The sequence below is a fragment of the Lasioglossum baleicum genome, chromosome 3, assembly GCF_051020765.1.
Source record: "Lasioglossum baleicum chromosome 3, iyLasBale1, whole genome shotgun sequence".
NCBI classification, from domain to species: domain Eukaryota; kingdom Metazoa; phylum Arthropoda; class Insecta; order Hymenoptera; family Halictidae; genus Lasioglossum; species Lasioglossum baleicum.
In genome coordinates this window covers 1662088-1675689 of record NC_134931.1, presented here as the reverse complement: position 1 = coordinate 1675689, position 13602 = coordinate 1662088, and the positions used below count along the sequence as shown (strand labels likewise).

The 13602-nt window shown below is 41.4% G+C and overlaps 1 protein-coding gene across 7 annotated transcripts in view; it reads left to right on the top strand.

The window, feature by feature from the left end:
* Positions 1-13602, top strand: part of Prosap (SH3 and multiple ankyrin repeat domains prosap) — a 268014-nt gene that overhangs the window by 213536 nt on the left and 40876 nt on the right. The window lies entirely within an intron of this gene.

Here is a 13602-nt window from a genome sequence, read left to right as displayed (position 1 = left end):
CAGTGGCGTAACGTTGAATCCGGGTCACGCTGTTCTTCGGGGAGGAGGACGAGATCGAAAGGATGCGGATCGAGATACGTGCTGCTATCAAAAAGAAACCGGACCTCATCGGTTTACCTGTGCGTCGGTGGCGGATAAGGTTTGATGGCTTTGCGGGTCGCTTCCTCGTGCTTCTCTGTATCCATCTGACGAATTTCATCGAGCTGCGGACGTCGCTATCCACGAGAAATTTCTTAAATCGTACCCTAGGATGTTCTCTGTTATAAATGGAGTTGGAGCAGCTTTTCAATCAAAGAATCACGCCCAGTGTCGCGTGCAAGGCAGTGTCAGGACACCTACAGAATTTATAAAAAAAGATGATATTTAATCGACATTATGAAACCCTCGTTTTGAACACAGCACCGGCGCAAGCTTTCGCCGGCTATTTATAGAATCGTTTCACCCATGCAGCGTACGCATATATTGACTTATTGCAGACGTGGCTGCGGGCAAAAACCACTTTTTACTGAAATTGTGCTTGCCGAAGATCCTTGGCGACAATTTAGAATTTCAAGTGGAACGTAATGGGCGACAGAGTCAGCCTAGCAGAAAGAACAATGGCAAGTCCGATTGCCTCCTAAATCAACGAAACTCTCAGACACCGGAAATTCGATCAGAGTCGTCGCTACTTTCAAGTTCGGATCAAGATTATGGTACTTTGGAGGGAATCGTGGAGAATGGACGACTTCCCGCGGACTCGCTACACATTTTTGCAAGTCAGCGTCCCCTCCCCGCCCTTGGGAGTCGATTGGTCGTAAGGTTACGCCACTGCTCACCGTTCAGGACGGTGTATAAAATGTCTAGACGCACACACAGACACGGGTAGAGGCGCGCGAAAGCCCAGGCATACCGCATCGGCTGTCCATACCCACCTAAGCAGATTCTGTCCCCAAGGTACGAGCGGCGAGGAGATTCGTAGCGTTCAATTTGCATTCTAAAGTCCAGGCGATGCAGAAAGAAGAGGAGCCCTCGGACACCGGATCTTCTCCTCGCCCGCAGCACCCCCCTCCCACCCTCGGGCCCGCGGGGCCCGTTCCCCACGCCATTTGTCCCTTTATCACTTATACAGGGTGGCCAAACTTTCCAAACCAGCCGTCTCCCTTTTATCCACGATTTACATTCTTCCCTGACCTTTGTCCTTCGACGCTGACTCTTGTTCTTTTAGCTGGCTCCTCAACAGTGACCCCGCAGCAAGAATTATTAACCCTGGATAACTAACAAGAGGACATACCGGGCCCAGACGTATCGTTTATCATGATTTATGATCATTAGACTGCGCATCGTTATGCAAAAGTTTCTTCGTTGCTTGCAAGAAACTGGAACCTGCCAGACACTGCTTTCCCTCTTTAACGACTTCGATCAGCTGAAAATAATTTCTTTGATATTCGTGCTAACAAGTAACAAACTTATATTTGCACCGAAGTTATAAAGCGCAGCATCGTTGAATATCGTAGACAATTTTGGCAACTCGCGGCTATCCAGTTTCGCCATAAATGTATGAAATCCACAGTTTAATGGTCACTTATGCGAGAGACTGTTGTTGGGAAAAGATCTGAAAAGTGAGGACTGTACAGTGTCATTTGATTCGAAAGCGGCCATGTAATCATCACGGTGGATCATCGCAGGACTGTGAACGCGTTAATGCACAGTTTCACGGTACAGAGCCGAGATCTGTTTGAAAAATGGAAAGGAAATCGATTGTTACGCGAGGCGGCTATAATTGGGAGCCATCCCGTCCCGCAGGTGAGCAGAAGGAGAGCCCCTTTCCTGCTGACACGCTCCTCCTTTTTCGTATCGTTCCGCGATTATCCATCCGTAGAAGGATTTACACCGCGATTGACCGTCATTTTCCGCGCAATTTGTACTCGCGGCGCTCGGGTAAGAAACGCCCGTGGATTCGGAGAGCAGACTGGAAACAAGAACCTAGTTCGCTCGATCCCGATTCTCCTCGGGATTCGACGCAGCCATAACAAACAAAATCCCTCTCGAATTCGTCACACATTCGACCAAATACAATAAAATTGCTGAAAGTTAGTGTATATATGTATTTTATGTGGCAGTAAATGTACAGTACATGTACAAAACATTGTGTAAGAGGACTGTACATTTACTGCCACATAAAATACATACATATATACACTAATTTTAAACAATTTTATGATCGCGTTACACACACGGGAGTCTTTTTAGAAATTTCTAGAATCTAATTCTGATGTTACTTATTACCACGCTTATATTATCTTGCCATGTTGTTGTTGTATGCTTCAAATCTTGTAATAATCCAATCCTGCTGAAATTTAGTAGAAAATAAAATATATAAGGAAAACTTTTTAGAAACCACGCTTATATTAAAATGCCCTAAAAAGGAGAAAATAATATTTTTCCTGGTTCTTCGTAAAATACCGAATCCAGTTAAATGATTAATAATATTTTTCCCCAAAATTTTAAGCAATTGGTTCAAAATTTTGGGGAAAATATTATGAATGATTCTCCATAAAATACCGAATCCAGTTAAATGATTAATAATATTTTCCCAAAAAATTTTAAGCAATTAGTTCAACATTTCTTCTGTTGTAAAATTAGTGTCGGAATAGATAGAAAAATTTAATATAAATTTTAAAAAACTTATAGTCACCAATATCATGATTTTATTTAAATTTATATTAAATTTTTCTATATCTATTCCGACACTAATTTTATGACAGAAGAAATTTTGAACTACTTGCTTAAAATTTTGGGGGAAAATATTGTTAATCATTTAACTGGATTCGGTATTTTATGGAGATCCAGGAAAAAAATTATTTTCTCCTTTTTAGTGCACTTTAATATAAGCTTGGTTTTCAAAAAGTATTTTTACAGAGGGTGATTTTGAGGAATAAATTTTTATTTAAGAAATGTACAAATCGTGTACAACGTCATCAAGGTCCGTGTATCCTTGGGAACCTAATTCCGACTTGTTCGATGACAGGAATACTTTCGAATTAATTCCCTCCATTTTCTGGAAACGGCGCATCGCGCGTCGGTGGAGTCTCGATGGCAGACGAGCGGCTTTGAATAAAAGATTCCGCGTTCCGTTGTGGGACGGTGACGCAATCGGTGTTGCAATCGTCGCTGCATTCTGCCTCTGCCGCATCCGATAATTTCCGAACTCGCTTTCATTGCCAGGGAGCGCGCGTGCTCCTGAAACGCGAGCCGAGCGGTAACACCGGATGCTCCCGCGATAATAGCTTCATCGCGGACCTTATTCTCAGATATTACCCAGTGACAATGTAAATCATACTGTGGAACGTTGGAGCTTAAATTGAACCTAATTCGCCACAGTCCCCTAATCCTCCCACAATGATACTGCGAATATTTATCTCCTTATCTTTCTGCACCAAGATATTTCTTCTCCTTGACCCTTTTGCATTTTTATCAAATGGAAAGATTCGAGCAAATAATTTGAAACTTCACAAGGATTTTTATCACAATTTTATTAAATTGTATGAACTTTTCCAGCTCGATTTGTTTGTAAATACAGATTTTATCCAGGGGTAGACTAGGTGGTTGCTTGTGATTTCTGAAGCATTTAACTACAAGATTATGTGAAAAGAATTCGATCATTTTTATCAAAATCTTGACTCTTGTGCTAACTTTTCAGCGAAGAAGATTCATCCAACCTGATTGAAATGTTGATGCAGTTTCACGCGTTCCGCGTAAATCACTTTCGCGCAACGCACAAGCATTTCAATCCCGTTACGGCAATCAGCAAATTTATTCGTAGATCTGGCTATGATTTCGCACAACGTTGACCAACCACCGATACACGGCGGCATCGTTCGAAACGCAGTTGTGTTTCGCGTACGTCACACGAAACCCGGCGTTATCAGCGAAGCATAAACTCGTGCCGGCTGTCTGTCAAACAACAAACCGATTTGCATAATGGCCAGTCGCTACCGGTCCACAGACTTCGATGTACATCTTCCCAATTAAAAATTGATTAATTCACCCACCGAATCTGTTGTGTCTTCGAGGCCGCTCGTCGTCGGAGATAACGGTAACAGAAAAACATTACGAAATCGCGCTAATTTGTTTACTGGGACACGAAACTCGACTATAATTAGACCCGGTCAAATTCCGTGTATTTGGCTGGCGGTAATGATGATGGAGTTTTGAGTACATATTCCAATTTGGCACATTTGAATTTGGTTAATTATGCCGGATAGACCGCGGATTTTAGGCGAAATTAAATGAGCATTTTGAGGAATTCTCTAATCATCTGTGAAGGACAGAAGACATGAATATGTATTTGTTAGTATTTTTAGTAAATCGACAATGATGTCAGAGGATCCTTGAATTCTTCTAATATATTTACAGGATGATTGTGCAGATTTTATGCATTTATAACGAAATCGAGCCGTGATTTCCAGTTCCCCGAGAACTGCAATCCCGAAAATCTCGGCAAATAATTGCACGAATGATATACGAGTTACGCGACAGTTGTCGCGCCAATAAGATATACGACCGAACCCGTTTCTTTTCAACGTGATTGCTCAATCTTATCGACGCAGCTTAATTTCCCGAGATCCCACGATCTAGCACGCGATAAGAAATCCCGAAAACATGGTTTCGTGGTAAATATTTTATGGAAATATTTGGCCTACGTCGACTGTCCACACGAAGCTGAAAGAGAGGGACAATAGTTGGCGTTTGCTCAGGGATTCGCCGGTTATGATGGATATTGATGTGTCCTGATGCGTATCAAGGACCATTCCCCTGGGACCGGCAGCAGGGTTCGACAGATTATCGACTCGGACGGCGAATCGATTCATCGCCCGCGTTACAAGACTCTGGCTGCGAATGTCCGGCTGCCGTTAAACATCCACCGGTGCGCGATCATTTTCTATTTTTTGGCCGGGCTGGCAATTTGATTTCGTATTCCTCGTTCCTCTCTCTCTCTCTCATTCCTTCTTGCTCAGCCCAACGCATACATCGAAGGTTTATGGCTCGTATTTCCTCTTTAACGCCGATGTTGGTCCGGCCACGGGTGATTCCACTCGCCTTTGTGCACTGTTCGCCTGCTCTCCCCCTGTCCCCGAGGCTCTTGCTCGTTGCTAGGGATGGGATCAAGTTCAAGTATTGTGTTCTTCGCATGAGCGCTGGCGTCGGGGAACAATTTCCATTTTTAACTGCGAGTTTCGCCTCACCAGCGGGAGAACTATGCATTTCATAACAGAAGCAATCACTTAACACTGAACCTGCCGAGCTTTAAAAGGAGCCGGCATATGCTGCCTTATAAAAATAACAAGATTAAATTTGTTCGAAAGTTGTGCGGATATTTATGACCACGATAGCATCTTTATAATTTCAATAATTGTGAAAATCTGGAACCTGTCACTTTTGCCAGGTTCTCCGAAACGTTTAGGACCCAGGGAAACGGTTATTGGATACAGCAAAATTGTAGTGAGATAAAGCAGAAGTCTTTCTTGCAGCTGAAATCGACGATTTCAAAAAACACATGGAACTCTACATACATGAATTCTCTTTAAATGTAACATGTATTAAAATTGAATGAACCGACGCTCGCGCGGCACTCGGTCCCATCGCTAGTCACAGGACGATCTCGAGACGCAGCTCGTCCCAGGAATCCGCGGATCAACGCGTCGAACGCGGCTGTTACGTCCTCGATCCCCCGCGTTTTATGAATTCCGGGATTTCGTAATCTCGTGGAAGATCGAGATCCTCAGTTTACGGCCGTGGGCCGTTTCGTAACGGGCCTCGCTTGTCCACCGGAGCTTCTTTCTCTTCCTCGTTTCGCAGCGGCGACCGGTCCATTTATGAGGACGTTTTCGGCTGCTTCCCCCGACCCCTCTGTGACCCTCTAAGGGTCAGCCGTTTCCGTTCCTCGGACCCCGACACGTTCGCGGAACTCTCTAATTGACCAAATTCGTGAATTTGCTCTAGCAATTTGTAGTGAGACCTTTGCCCCGCGGACGTTCACCCCTTTTCTTAGTGGACTGTGGATTTTATGTATTTAGGACATTAATTGCTAGATCAAACACAGACCAGTAAATTATTTAACCAAATTTTTCATGCAGTTGTATGATTTTCAGCTCATTAAATAACTGTCACAATATTTTGCACATTATTTCGCAGTATAGTTACGAGTCTCTTCTTTTCTGTAGTGAACAGTTTTCCAACAAATTCTAACTTGTCTTAAAGGAATTTCATATATGTCAGCGCTCCGAAGAAAAGTGCCAGCTCTCCAAACAAGGAACAGCAGTAGCCCACCGTTTCCGAAACCGAATTTGGCCGACGAGTCCCGATGGGAATTGCTGTGACGCTCGTCGACGAAGGTGGCGCGCGTCGTCGTCGCTCGCAAAAACTCGTTTCGTGGTTCGTTTGCGAAGGTTAAAACCGTAACGCTTCTATATCGCCGGTATTCCCTCTTTCTCTCTCTCTCACTTTGGCTCTCTGTTTCTCTTTTCCTCGGCGAAGCAGCGACGCACACGAGCCTGGGCCCAAAGCTTAACATCGTCGGGGCCCCTTTTCTGACCGCAATTACATCCCATAAAGCACGATTGAGACACGGTTCGACCATTATTCTCCCATACAGGGCCGTACAAAAGGGTCTCGCCGTTTAACGCGCCCCCATACGCGCTGCCCGCTTTCGGAATTTATATACGTACACGCGTGCGTACACGGCCGCGCCTGTATTCCTGGGCGAAACCGTGGAAAAATGTTCTTAGAGGCCGGAGCCGATGCCGAAGCTAAAGCCGAGCGGAGCCGATTCTCTCTCCTTGTAATTGTAGACGACATCACCCGTTCGGCCAATCCTCTTTGCTTTTGTTCGTACCTCCCAGGGATACGCGGGGTCACCTCTTTGTCTACCGCAGGGGTTGCTCGATCCAAACCCTGGCGAAGTCGACTGCCTTAAGGCTGTACGAGGAAGAGTCTGGTGCGTACACGCAAATGCAAGGGTTCATTCCTACCCAAATTGACGCTTCAATATCGCAATGAGGAGTTCAGAAGTGGTCAATTGTGTTTCCTAACAGACCAATCTAGGACAATGCAGATCCTAAAATGCATGTTTTTGCGTTATCGATGAGTAGACTGCGGATGTTTATGCATTTATGCGGCTTATAAAAATTTCCAAAACATGCTATTAAATAAAATTCGATACATTTTTGTTCGATTTGTATTTGTTTTACATCTACAAAGACTGTTCCCATGACAAATAGGATTTTACTCCGTTCCACTTTCTTAAAATTTGTCTATAATAATTGGAACTCGCATAAACATCCGCAGTCTATCGATTGGTAATTTGACGTCACAAGATCACGCCGCTGATAGATTTCCATAAATATCGAGAGATTTGGCAAGGCTTGATTTATTTCTTTTATTTCGATTTCTCTCCGCAAAAAAGAATGATGCATATACAGGTCCGTTAAGTTATGTCACCATTTTTTAGGCATTTCCAGTAGTGCAATTAAAAAATGTTTTAGACAAAAGTTCCACAGTACTTGGTGAGCTACATGTTCGCATATTCTTAAATCTGAAAAAATGCTTTTTACGTAAAATATTAAAGGTACATTAGGAACGATACATACCACATTAGGAACGATATGTACCTTCATCAAGACGGGTGTCCCGCCCACAATGCTATTATAATTAGGGGATATCTTAATAACAAGTTTAGAAATCGTTGGATAGGAACGTATGGTCCAATTTGTTGGCCACCTCGTTCTCCAGATCTGTCTCCGTTGGATTTTTATCTTTGGGGATATCTGCAATCTGTTGTATACGATAAAGCAATCAATAATGTTCAAGAACTTCGAAATCGCATAACAACTGCATGTAATAACACAAACCGGGACGCCCTAATTATGGCGACAACGAAAAATCTAATAGAAATAGCGGAGCTCTGTATCGTAGAAGATGGATCGCAGTTCGAACATCTGATGTAACTTGATTTATATTGTAAGAAATAATTTTTCATTAAAATTACGTTTGCACGAAATTTTCGAGTTTGAGGTCATTTCAAGATCATAGTGTAATACACTGTTGAATTCGTCTCGACGTCAAAAACAATCCCATGATGTCCGAAGCATGTGGTGCCATTTAAAAAAAGTCAAGGTGACCTTTACTTCTTTACGTAAAAAGCATTTTTTCAGATTTAAGAATATGCGAACATGTAGCTCACCAAGTACTGAGAAACTTTTGTCTAAAACATTTTTTAATTGCACTACTGGAATTGCCTAAAAAATGGTGACATAACTTAACGGTCACACCCTGTATTGAACGACTCGGTAAGGGTTTCGAAAATTGATTTATAAACTCCGATAGAATTTGAATGGAATTTATCGAACGAAATAAAAATGGAAACGTTAAGACGTCTGACTGAGACAGTACTCTTTCAACGTCTCCAGTTCGGTTGGCGAAGCTATAGTGAGCCAACCATAGTATTGGTGGCGAACGGGAACCGTGCGTGTCCATTTGCGGTGTTCGCAGAGCGAATTACTGGTTCGCGGATGCAAATCTCCTTCGCGCTCGCATCCATTTCCCTAATCCCGGGGCTGCCGGTGACGCGTTCATGAATTTATGCATTTTTCCGGAGCGGCAGCTTCGGCAGCCTCTTCTCCTTCGAGAGGGGACTTTTCTAACTCGATCGACTTCGATTCGCCAACCAAATTGGGCGAAGAGGATTCGCAGCGGGACCGCCCGGAGTTGGGAGGAAAAAAAGGAAGAAGCGGTGTCTGTCGGAGGCCGACTTTCACTCCAAAGACGTAGGGTTACGATCCTGCGAGCGTCGTCGTCGCCGTTTGTTGATATCGAGAGAGAAGAGAAAAGAGTTGCGCAATTCCGCAACCGCCGCAAGATAAATTGCTCGAGCGGATACTGGCCTGGTGAATTTCGCGAGTCCGATCTTTCTCCAATCTCTTGGATCATTGCGATCGTCCTGGAGAAGAAGAAAGGACTCATCGAGGGTCGTATAGTCTTCGGCGAATAGCCTTTTCTTCAAGCTTGTTCGCTTAACACGTTGATTAAATTGTTGTTGATTGAAAATAATTTTTCTCACTAATGTATTCACTGTACCAAAATCTATAACATCTTGATTTTTCAATTTACATTTCATTAAATAGGTTATTTTGATTTTATAGCATTTTTGAGGTTCCTGTGTTGGCAAACAAATTATCGATTTTTACTCATTTGAAAAACTCTCATTTCTATTTTATAGAACACGTTTCCAAATATACCGTGCATCGTTTTGCAGTCTGGAGTACACTCTTTCAGACCCGGTCCCGATTTTTCCATCGAAAAAATTCTACGAGTCGAACTAATTCCCCATTCGTCGCAGATCATTCGTCATCCAAGAGTTAACGTCGGATTTCACATTTTTTTGTTTTCGAACGGGACGTATGACAAGCGGTGGTAAAAAGAATGGGGAAGCAGCAGCGGGAGCGCGAGCGTGCGCTGGGATTTAGGGGAATCCGATTGGTGGATTTAGGCCGATTTATTAGCCTCGGCCGACGCACGGTGGCTGCGGTGCCGCGCATATTGATTCGAAGTGCTTCGGTTTACCTCCTAATTAGTCGGAACGTGTCCCGACTCCGGTGTGTCCTCCTATAACGCGCTTGCTTTTCAATGAAGCTCGCGCTGCATCTATTCGCGCGGATGCACCGGAAGTGCACTTGGCTCGTCGCGAGTTACCTACCACGAATTACGTGTAACGAGTTTACTGGCACACGGCGATCTTCGCTCCGGAATTTCGCATCGTGCAAATTCTCACACCGGTTGTGTAAAGCCACATAAGTGAAGATCTCTGTGTCCGAGAAGTTGGATTTATTTCTAACAATTTTCTGCATTTGCGGCGAACATATGTAAGGGAATTAACGATGTAAGAAATGAATGATTAATTATGCTGTTGCTACTGGAAAATTGATGAAGAATTGTTTGTAAGAAGTGATTTAAAAATCGCGACCTTTACTTTTTCCTTTGCAACTACAATCAATAACAATAATTAACAGGGACCATAACTGTTATAACCAAACAGAAAAAAACAAGTATTTCATCGACTAAAATCGTATTGGTTACAAATAAGGATTATAAGTAATCGAAAATTTTTTCTCTTGTTGGTAAATGTTTTATCATTGAGAGAAATTAATTTCGATCAATTATAACAGTTATCAATGAGAGAAATTTATTTGGATCGCTCATAACTGTCATCGATTGGAGAAATTTATTTCGATCGCTCATAACAATTATCGATGGAGAGACATATATTTTGATCGCTTATGACAGTTATCAATGAGACAAGTACATTTTGATCGCTCATAACAGTTATTGATGAAGGAAATTTGTATTAGTTATTATTAAATAGTACAACTTTCAAATGGTAGACAATCAATTATCAAAGACAGTTAACAAACAGATTTTGTGTTGTTCTTATGATCTGTTGATTCGTCTTGTACGAAACCTTCTCAATGAATTTCACAGGCTTGCTCCATCCGAAAAAGAGTGGACAACTCAATAATTAAATAAGCAACCGAAATGAATTTTCTCATCATTAATTATTATGAACAAGTGAGAAGAAATTCGATCATCGATAACTGCTTTGCGCAATCGAAACAGTTTTTCTACATCGATAATTATCGTCCCTGATAACTAATCCTTTTAACGTCTCAAAAAAACTCAAGCTGTCGCACAGTGCGGACAAACGTGGCATATCTCACTACACGTGTATATCACGATGTACGATAAATTCCTTTGGCAAAACGTTTTATTAGGTGGTAATTGATATTATTAATCATATAACAATAATTTTTATGCATAAATATTGTTAATTTTTTTTTTTAATTTATTAATTTTATTGTTACATTTTTTTTGGTGAATAATTACTATTGCATTTACATTAGTAACCAAATTTAGATTTTTATAACAAATTTTACCATGTGTCGCACTCTCTAGAGTCCCAAAAATCAAATAATATTACATTAATTGTAAATCAGTGTTGCAATAATAATTCTGTATAATGGAAAATAATCACCAAGGTATATGTATTCTTTTTACATTTAATAAAGTAGATTTATTTTTTGTATAAATTTTCAACGGTGGTTTTATTTATTACTTGGATATAAAACTTCAAATTAACATATCTCGAGAAAGGCAAAAAATATCCTGAGATTTTGACATATTCGGATATATTACTTGTTGTAGTTTAAGAATTTCATAGTTTAGCCTACAACTAACTGCTACTCTTAATTTTATAAACTTTTTAATAAGTGCCCGTACCTTGCCTTTATGTTGTATTGTGGAAAATTCGTTAATTTCTTTTTAAATTTATTAGTTATATCGTTAAATTTCATTTTCTGCGAATAATTACCAATTCATATACATTCGTAAACAAATTTGGATTTTTGTACAAAATTTTGCCATTTGTCCGCCACCGAAAAATTCAATATTCGTGTATATCACGATATGAAATACATTTCTTTTGCAAAAAATGCGTATTAGGATGGAAATTGTTATTAATAATCATATAATAATCATTTTTATGTATAATACAATTTTGCAATAATTATACAGGGTGGACGATTTATCTGAAGAGATTGAAATATCTCGAGAAACGACAACAAAAAGCAAATCTTGCGATTTTACTGAAATTGATCAATATTTAATCCGAGATGTGCAAGATCACGGGATTGAATGATTCGTTTTGGATCACATTCAAAATACCGAGGCTGACTCGGATAGCGAATAGCGTTTTGTTAAGTTTGTTAATTTTGTTGATACTATTATAATTTGTCTAAGTTTATTATTATTAATATTAAATATGGTACATTTATTATTAATTCCGTTTTAAATTTGTTAGTTTTTAATAATATATTTTTGTTTAAATAAAAATTATTAATTTCTTAATAAATTTATTAATGATATTGGTAAATATCATTTTCTGTAAAAGAAATTACCTATATATACATTAATAACCAAATTTGGAGAAGTGCCGAATATTAGGCCATTTATCCGCACTGTGTGTCGGGTCCAATTTTGAAAAAGTTATTCGTTTCTAAATGGTGTACGGTTACTTTGTAAGTACACCTAGTTTATAACATAGAAAGTGTGCAATTTATATTCTTGATGTTTTTGTCTTCAGAGATCTTTCGCTTATGTAAGTATTTTTCAATTGTCGATTAACATTAAAAATGTTCCGCGAAACACTCGAAGCCGGGGGCAAATTGAAATTAAGTTTGTCGCTCGCAAGCACCGAAGAGAACTTCGACGAAAATCTGAGCAAAGTGTCGCAGCCGCGGAGTTGCTCGCGAGGAGACTATATCGCGTCGATTCGAGGAGATTACCTTTTCCATTAAGATCGAAAAGTGAGGGCGAAGAGAACGTGGATACAGGCGCCCGGCGCGGCGTCGTTAAATGTCCCCGGCGAGAATCAACATTTGCCTTTCTTCTTCCGCGTTGTTTCCCCTCCTGGAAAAAGGTCTCTCGCTCGTTTCCTTCCGGTAGGATTCCTCCGGCGGATTCTTTCCTCGAGACGGCGGGCCGCGCATCGGCCAGAAGAACTCGTTCGTTCGTCTTCCTTCCTAAGGTTCGCCCGGATGCCATGTTTACACGGACCCGACAATCGGCGAAGAGTTCTTCGCTAACGAAGACGAAATTTAACGAACGTCCGAGCTTCCGCTGCGCCTCGTTTTTCTCTCTTTTCTTTCCGCTGCCACCCCGGCCCGCGCCGGGGGCGAACAGTCGACGCTAACGATCGCGAGCTAGAGGAAACCCTCGGCGACGAGGGCTGTCTGCGAATGTGCAGACTTCGATAATCGTTTCGAACGGGGTCGACTTGACCGATAACTCATAGAAATTTTTTCTTGAAGATTGTTTAGGACATTCCTTAAATTTATTTTGAAGATTAACCACCACGCGGAGGAGTGGACATTCTTCTTTCGAAAGTCGTCGAGAAAAATTCAAACGCAGACTCCATTCTTAACTGAAAAATAGTATAGTTACGAAAAACGAGATCAAGATTGAAAAATTGTTCTGGGGAATGAAATTTCTTGAAGACCAAAAGTGGCGGGGGAAATCGACTACAGGATTCCTATTCGGTCCATCGAGACTTATAAGAATCGCCTACTGGGTATCGAATCGCAAAATTGATCAGCCGCGAAGATGGCACGCGCTCCAACATTGGCCTCGCGCCAAAAGCTGTCGCTCTTCGCATTCGGCACTCGTCTTTGAACGTCACCCGAAAGGACGTTCAATCCTTCGCGACGTCAGCTAACGGCTTTAACTAACAAGGAATGCTCGGCGGCTGTCAGACCGCAAGATTTCCAGTGAAACTTTGCAGCCTCGCGAAACAGCCAAAGATAGTAGTCTTAATACCACCCTCGTAGTTCCAAACAGTTGGAGATGGAACTGAAAATATTTATGTTCACAGTATCGCATGTAGAGAAAACTAAAAATTTGTAGATATTTGATCCACTTGACAGACGTAAAACCATCTTGAGGACACGCAGAACGATCAATGATCGAAACGACTGAAGTTTCAAAGCGATTTTTAATATTCTTAGCATCTGCACA